Consider the following 8,369-nt stretch of genomic DNA (forward strand, 5'->3'; position numbering starts at 1 on the left):
CATCCTAGTCCTGTCCCTGAATTTCCATCATTGGCACAATCTTGTCTTCCTTGACTTCTCACTTAGATTTATCCAGTTGCCTCCTAACTGGTTTCCCTGCCCTGTCTTTCCTCCTCATCTATCTACCCTCCACTGTGACAGAGAGATCTTCCCACAGCCCGAACTCCATCCCTGCACTCCCATGTACGAAACGCTCCCAGAATTCCCTATGGCCCTTGGGACTAGGTCACGCTTCTCAGCTGGACATTCAAGGCCTTCCATCCTCAGCCATGCTGGGCTACCCGTCAGCTTCCTGCCTTCTCTGCCTCCACCCCACAGTCTTACTCACACCCTGCAACTAGCCACAGGACTGTTTGTGCTTTCCCTGGTACATTTGGCTGCTATCCTGGCCTCTGTCTCTGTAACCCAGGTGATCCCTTGGCTGAGAACTCCCTGCCTCCTGTCTTCCCACTCTGCCCCCACTGCAGCTTCTTAACCAGGAGAACCTCTCTCTCTTCAAGACACAGCCTGTTCTGGCCAGCCCTGCTCCCTGTAGACTGTCTCCTCTTGCTTTATGTCTACACTGTGCTCCACGCATGGGCCTCTTGTGGCAGCCAGAATGCCTGACTTGTTCACCAGGCTGTCGCCATGGGGCAGTCCATCCCATGAGGCGAGGACTGCCACAACCCCCTTCTTATTCCTCCCCGCCCCTCTGTGGAACGGACTGAGCCAGGCAGTGGCCACTCATTTGCTGACTGAATTAATGAGGCAGTTGGGGTGGACACTCACCACTCTATAGATGAGGAAATAGGCCGGTCTAGCGGAGATCGCAAACTCAGATGCCCCCTGGGAACAGGTGGGAGCTGTACCTGAGCGAGGCACCGGGATTGCTTACCATGCATGGAGGCTGCCAGTCCTCCGCTGGGGTCCACGGTTGTCCTGTGCAAAGTGTCACTTGTTGTGGCTGGATCCATCATCTGGGTGAGTTATAAAAGGCAAGACAGGAAGATTATATTTGACAACTAGTTGAAATGATTTAAAACACTCTGCATGCAGCCCAAAGCAAATCCACCCGTGTGCGAGTCAGTTTCCACCTGGGGGCTGCTGGTGTGCGACCTCTGAGAGGTTGGGCGATTGTATTGTGCACCCCAAAGTCAGGCCTTCCTCTGACTCTCTGCCCAGCACTGTCTGCACCTTCCTCTCATCACAGCTCCCATGGCAGGAACAAAGAGGTGGCATTTGAGCAAGGGGCAACAGTCAGGGACCTGCATCCCTCCAGCCTTCCCAGGTGCTCATGCCTCTTCCCCTCCCTTGGTCATGGGGCTGCTGCCTCCTTTACATTGTGACTCGCGTGGCATTTGGAGATTCAACTTGACGAACCTCAGAAGGGAACTGGGATGCAAAGAGAAGAAGGTAATCATGGGGTCACATTTTCTTGTGCTTGTGAAATGACCTGCTGTGGCCTAGGATAGTTCCTATCTGTTTTATACCTTCTATTCCTTTAAAATTCTCGAATTGTCAAAATCCTACCTTGGACATGTGGCTAAAACGGATAACCTTGCCCAACAGAGAAAGCTGGTGAACAATCACTTGTCCTCTTTTTTTTTTGGCAGAACTCCACCAGAAAGAGAAAGAGAAAGAGAGAGAGAGAGAGAGAGGGAGAGAGAGTGTGTGTGTGTTTAAAGAACAATCTTCATTTGATTATTTGATTTGTTGAAAAGAACAAGGAAGCACCAGGCCTGGGATCAGGAAACCTGGGTTCTAATCACAACAGGAGTCCCTTCCATGCTCTGAGATCTTGAACAAGTCTCCTCGTTAGTAAAATGAGTGTGGGATAGAGTTTTACAGGTGATTCTGAGGGTAGCAGAGTCCTGTGTGGAAAAGCACATAATACACAGGCTGCGATATGGAGTAGGTGCTCAGTTAAGGACTTGTTGACTATGAATTAAGGAAGAGCAAAACTGGAAGGAATACTAGATATCGACTACAACAGTGGTCAATAATCTATAACCGGTGGGCTAAATCTGGCTTCATACTTGTTTTTGTAAATGACGTTTTATTTTACAACCTCATTTACATATTATCTGTGGCTACGCTTGTGCCACCACAGCAGAGTGGAGTAGTTGTGACAAAGACTGCATGGCCTGCAAAGGCTGAAATATTTACTGTACAGAAAAAAGTTCACCAACCTCTGATCTAAATTCCATTCAGAGTGTGTCCATGGAGCAGCAGTGTCAGCCTCATCAGAGAGCTCATTAGATATGCAGAACCTCAGGCCCCCATCCAGACCCACAAAATCAAAATCTGTATTTTAATTAGATCACCATCTGAGTCATATGCACGTCAAAGTCTGAGAAGCACAGTTCTGGGTCTAGAGATGCATTCATTTTCTACATACTGTTGCCCAGCAAGATGAAGTGATTTGCCCAGGACAGAACCAAGACTAAGAACTGGTCTTCTAATTTTCATCTTTTTCCTACATCTGCTGTGCCAAGTCTTGTCTCTTCTTTTCCTCTCCTGAGCCTCCTGTTCTCCGTCTCCTTCTCGACCATCTGTGTGGTACCCAATGTGTAAAGCATGCTTGGTCAGCATCCATTTTTGTACTTGCTGATGAGAGCAGCTCACGTTCTTTGAGAGGAGACCATGTGCTTTCAGCTGCACTACAGTTTTCCCAGATAAGGAGATTGAGGCACATAGAAGTTGTGGCACTTACTCAAGGTCACGGGGTTGGGATTTGAGCACAGCTGTCTGACCCAGGAGCCTGGAGGCCCCGTCTACAAGCTTGTTCTCCCTCTAGCATGGTGAGCCCCCAGCTTATCCCTGCACTTCCACATGGTGAAAACACTTTAGGAACTAACTTGGTTACCCCATTCTTTCATCTCCCCCTAATCCAGGGGTTTTCAAGCCAGATTTTTATAAAAGGAGGGAACTTCTTTCTTGAAGAAATGGTCGAGACCAGATGAGAATGGAACATCTTGCTGAGCCAGAGGAAAAGGAGGTCCTATCAGGTAAGTAGGATCACGTCAGAAGGACATGGCAGCTGGTTTGAAGGAGCTCCCACTTGATTTGATTAACAAGGTGAATAATGAAGGTAACATATTTTAACATATTAATTTAAAAATATCCATGGCTCCATAGCAGCATCTATATAATCTCCAAAGAGACCATCTGAGCAACCTGTAGATCAAGTAAAGCGATATTTATAAGATCCACTGCAGTAAAGGACACCACCTTGATAGCGTCTCAGAAGGGGAAATACAGGGAAGAATATTTGCAGAGTTTTAGGGCCTGGGATAGGTGATTTTGAGGTTGCATGTAGGGTGATCAGCTGTCTCAATTTGCCAAGGGCGTTGATGGTTTTAGCCTTTAAAGTCCTGCATCCTCGGAAAGCCCTCAGATTACTGTCTTTGTTTTTTTGTTTGTTTGTTTGTTTGGTTTTGTTTTTTGTTTTTTTTTTTGGTTTTTTTTTTTGGTTTTTTTTCACACAGAGTTTTGCTCTTGTCATCCAGGCTGAAGTGCAATGGCATGATTTCAGCTCACTGCAAACTCTGCCTCCCAGGTTCAAGCAATTCTCCTGCCTCAGCCTCCCGAGTAGCTAGAATTACAGGCATGTGCCACCACGCCCAGCTAATTTTGTATTTTTAGTAGAAATGAGGTTTCACCAGGTTGGCTAGGCTGGTCTTGAACTCCTGATCTCAGGCAATCTGCCCACCTCGGCCTCCCAAAGTGCTGGGATTACAGACATGACCCACTGGGCCTGGCCCTCAGATTACTTATTAATTGCAAAGGAGAAAATGTGTCTTTATAATAGAGAGAGATGAAGTAACAATTAGAACCAAGTGGTCAAGTCTTAGCACTGCCCATAATGAGCTGGCATTGTTTGCCTCCTGATAGGACACAGTGGGAGGTGTACAAGCCACCTGTGCAGTGGTCTCATTGGAAATGTTTGGCCCGAATGTTTGAATGGAATAATGGGGAGATAGTCAGATGAATGCAGAAAGTAGATCTGGTCTGGAATCATTACAATATTTAATGAGGGGGGATAAAAAAATAAAAAAGTTAAATGTAATCTATGTACCTTTACTGAATTCTGGAGAAAGGAGGAAGAAACAAAAAGAAGGAAGGAAAGATGGAAGGAAGGAAGAAGACGGTTTTAGAGAACATTTGGGGACAATCAAAATATACTGAACATTGCATGTTTGATGCTGTTATTGAATTAATTCTGCTTTTCTGATGTGAGGTTTTTTCCTGCTAGTGCCTTGATCTTGGACTTCCCAGTCCCCAGAATGGTAAGAAATAAATGTCTGTTGTTTAAGTCACCCAGTCTATAACATTTTGTTACAGCAACCTGAACAGGCTAAGATAACCCTCAAATTTACAGCCCATTCTCTAAAAACTGACTGTTGCTCTGGCAAATGGCTCACTTGAGTTAGGATTTTTAATTTATTTGGGCAAAAGTATATCAATATCATTTAGAAAACACAATAGATGTCTGTCATACTGCTCCAGAATGAAACGCCATTACAGTGAGTTGCAGAAAAGCCACACTTGTGAGAACAGGGCAGTCAATCAGTGCACCCGCTTTGCTTTTTGAATGAGAGCACTGAAGGTCAGAGAGGTTGACGGTTTTGACTCAGGTCACACAGCTAAGTGCAAACAGAACTGGGGCTGGAATCAAAAACTGCATTCTGGTGCCAAGCTTCTCACCCTTCATGTACTGACTTTTGCTTTTTAACCCTGTCCGTTTCTCTGCTAGACTCATCAGAAAAGCAAAGTAGCATAAGATACCTATAAATCAGAGAGACAAGGCATGTGTCCCCGAAGTTAAATAATCACAACAGGGAAGCAGACTACAGGTAGTAGCTGCTGTGGCATTCCCACAATTCCTCTCCATCAAATCCTCCGTGTCCATGCTGCAGCTGCTGGGCTGCAGAGGCTCAGAGCTCACCTGTCACCGGAAATGGTCCCTGAGTGAGGAGCATTGCCCTTTTTAGGGAAGCACATGGCCCATGACTGGCTGATGTGTGACAACAGAAGCTGGCCCCACTTGCTTCAGTTTAGCATGACCCTGCAGGGTCAGAGCAGGCCCTGATCTCTCCAAGAAGAGATCAACATTGGACTCAGTTGCAACCACATTGTAGCTCAGCTTCTCCCTGGTACAAAGCCACTTGCGAATCTTCCTTCTTCTCCTGACCCCACGGGGCTTCCCTGGGTTTTGGGGTGCCCTGCTAGAGATACTCTCTCTCCCTTTCTCTCTCTCTCTGTCTCTCTCTCTCTCTCTCTCTATATATATATATATACACACACATATTTACATATACACACACACACAAAACTGCAAATATTCATGTTCTAAAAGTATAAATGATGGAACACAATACAGTGTTGTTGTTTTTTAATAAACAACGTACTTTGGAGATCATTCCATTTCATACATATAGATCTACCTCAATTCAAAAAATATAAGGTTATATAGTATTCCAAAGTGTGGATGAATTGATTTTATACAACCAGCTCCTACTGTCCAACAATTAGCTTCAGACTTCTAATATTTCAATTAGGGCTACAATAAATATTTGCATACCTGTGTGATTGTTTCCATGTGTGAGAATACATCTAAAATAAATTCCTAAAAGTAGAATAGCTAGAGTCAAAATGTATGTGCATTTCAATTTTGTTACAGTTTGGAAATTTGCTGTCAAAGAAATGATACTAATTTGTACTCTCATGAAACAAAGTGTCTGTTTCCCCATAGAATATACACCAGATGAACATGTCTGCCATCTCCCCAGAGAGGACAAATAGTTGCTTGGTTTGCTGTCAAAATGCAACGCAAAGGGTGAAGCCACGCACCTCCTCATTCAACAGCATGCAAGGTGATGGAGAAAACCTGCAACTGGGACCCCACAGTCTTCGCTTCCTTGAAAAGCCTACATCTCCTTGGGTGTTACTGCTCATCCTGTCAAAACCAAAACTTTGCTCTCCTCTGACGGAGCTGAGTTTCCATACAGACAGAGCAATCAGGTCCCCATGGAAACCCCAGGCTTGCTGACCCCCAGAGGAAAACGCTATTACTCACAGTGCTGGAGGCAGATTAATGTAGAATAACCATAATGAAAGGCGTTATCCTCAAAATTGTAGGGCCTTGGGGTTTAAATTCATTTTTTTTCCTGCTTAAACTCCCATAATTTGCACATTTGCATCTTTTGAATGGTGCCTTCACTGGAGATGCTGATCACCACAGCATAAAAGAATCTTGTTGCCCTTTCTGGCATCAGATAGGTGTGCACTGCAGAGACGGTCACCACCCCTAAACGTAAAGTCTGGATGAATATTTATCTCTTATTCTCATGAGAGCCAAGTGGTGCCTTCTCACTCAACACTTGGTCAATTATGTGGCAATCAAACAAAACCATCTTTAAAAGCACTGATTCCTAGCCCCAGTCTCATTTGGTCCCATTCAACACCAAACACCTGTGACAAGCATCATCGTTACCTCATCAGAAACATTGAGAGGACTCTGAATCGTCAACCCTTCATAAATGTTAGAAAAACTTTTAGCCTAACAGAATGATTCTAGACATGGATATTTAATCATAGCAATCCTTACCATACAGATATTTTATTTATAAAGAAAAAGATATCTGAAATTCTCAATTATTGCTTTTTCTCCAAATATAAAATCTCCCAGGAATTTATGGATATTAAAAAATATTTAGACCGGGTGCGGTGGCTCACGCCTGTAATCCCAGCACTTTGGGAGGCCGAGGCGGGTGGATCATGAGGTCAGGAGTTCAAGACCACCCGGGCCAAGATGGTGAAACCCCATCTCTACTAAAAATACAAAAATTAGTTGGGAATGGTGGCGGGTGCCTGTAATCCCAGCTACTCAAGAGGCTGAGGCAGAGAATTGCTTGAAGCCGGGAGGTGGAGGTTGCAGTGAGCCGAGATCGTGCCACTGTACTCCAGCCTGGGCGACAGAGCGAGGCTCCATCTCTCTCTCACTCTCTCTCTCTCTCTCTCTCTATATATATATATATATATAGAGAGAGAGAGAGAGAGAGAGTCAGAGCAAGTTAAATATATATATATATATAGAGAGAGAGAGAGGGAGAGATATTTAACTTGCTCTGACTAAGGCTGTGTTTTAACAAATACCCTCAATAGCCTGTCTTGGGATTTCCTATTGGTATGTGCTTATCTTCTTTTTTAACTCAATTTTGCAGAAGAAAATATGCGCTTACTTTCAAAATGTATATATGGTCATATCTTTCATGAGAATGGTGGCTCTGGACAAGGCTGATGGTCAGATGGGATAGAGAGGCAGTGTAATATGTAATATGGTCCAGCAAGCATGCTCAAATCCCATTAGCTTTATGACTTTGCATGACCTGCCTAACCTTAGCTTCCTAATCCCTCTGCATTCTCTAAACCGAAACAATTCTATAGCAGTAGACTCCAGAAAGGTTGCTTGCACTGCAAATGCTTGCATTGCAAACATAGTAGCTTAAAACAATCACCTTATAGAATATCTGTGCTTTTGTAGATCGGGAATTTGGGAACAGTTCAGCTGGGTGGATCTGGCTTGGAGCCTCACATGAGGTTGCTCTCATATGACGACTAGAGCCGTGGTCATCTCAGATGCGTTTTCTCTCACACTTCTGAAGCCTGGGCTGGGAAGACTCAGCAGCTGGGGGCTGGGAGAGCTGGGGATCCTCAACCTCTCTGTCTCCCTGGGTTCTTTCCAAGTGGTCTCACCAGCATGATGGCTTCAGAGTAGCTGCACTCTTTATACAGTGGCTCCTGGCTCCAGGGCAACATGTCTAGAAAGACCAGGAGCTGAGTGGAAGCCATACTCTTTTCCATGACCCAGCCTCGAGCACAGGCCATGTCACATCTGCCTCTGCCACTCATTAGAATTGAGTCCCTAAGGATGGCTTATATAAAACGAGAAAAAAATTAGTCTCTTTCTTTGATGGGAGGAATATTAAAGAATTTGTGGGCATATTTTAATACCACCACTCTATAGAACACTCTATAGAACACTCTATAATAACACCACTCTATAGAACACCACTCTATAGAACCACCATTCTGCAGCCCTTGAAATGAAGAAGAGTATTTGGGCTGTGACAAAGAGAGGAAACTGGGAGGGTCCTAAATGTGTTTTTGTGTACCCACGAGTGTGGTGAGTGTGAGGAGGAGAGATAGGGGCTATGGCAGAGTCTCTAGCATCCCAAAGGACAGTGGAGGGGGATGGCAGTGGGGCCTGTGCCGCCTAAATCCCAGCGGGGCCTCAGAGGACTCAGAGGGTTTCACCATGAGCAATGAGCAGGACTGGACATTGCAGTGGCTCCACCTTCATGACCTAATTACCTCTCAAAGGCCAC

The 8,369-nt window shown here is 45.0% G+C and overlaps 1 long non-coding RNA gene across 1 annotated transcript; it reads left to right on the forward strand.

The window, feature by feature from the left end:
- The first annotated feature begins 2,342 nt into the window (after positions 1–2,342).
- LOC129144145 (uncharacterized) lies at positions 2,343–6,664 on the forward strand. Its single transcript, XR_008548324.1, has 3 exons — positions 2,343–2,987; positions 4,235–4,268; positions 5,735–6,664. It is a non-coding gene; the product is annotated as an uncharacterized LOC129144145 (long non-coding RNA).
- Positions 6,665–8,369: the final 1,705 nt, after the last annotated feature.

This window comes from Pan troglodytes, chromosome 4 (assembly GCF_028858775.2).
Source record: "Pan troglodytes isolate AG18354 chromosome 4, NHGRI_mPanTro3-v2.0_pri, whole genome shotgun sequence".
Classification (NCBI taxonomy): domain Eukaryota; kingdom Metazoa; phylum Chordata; class Mammalia; order Primates; family Hominidae; genus Pan; species Pan troglodytes.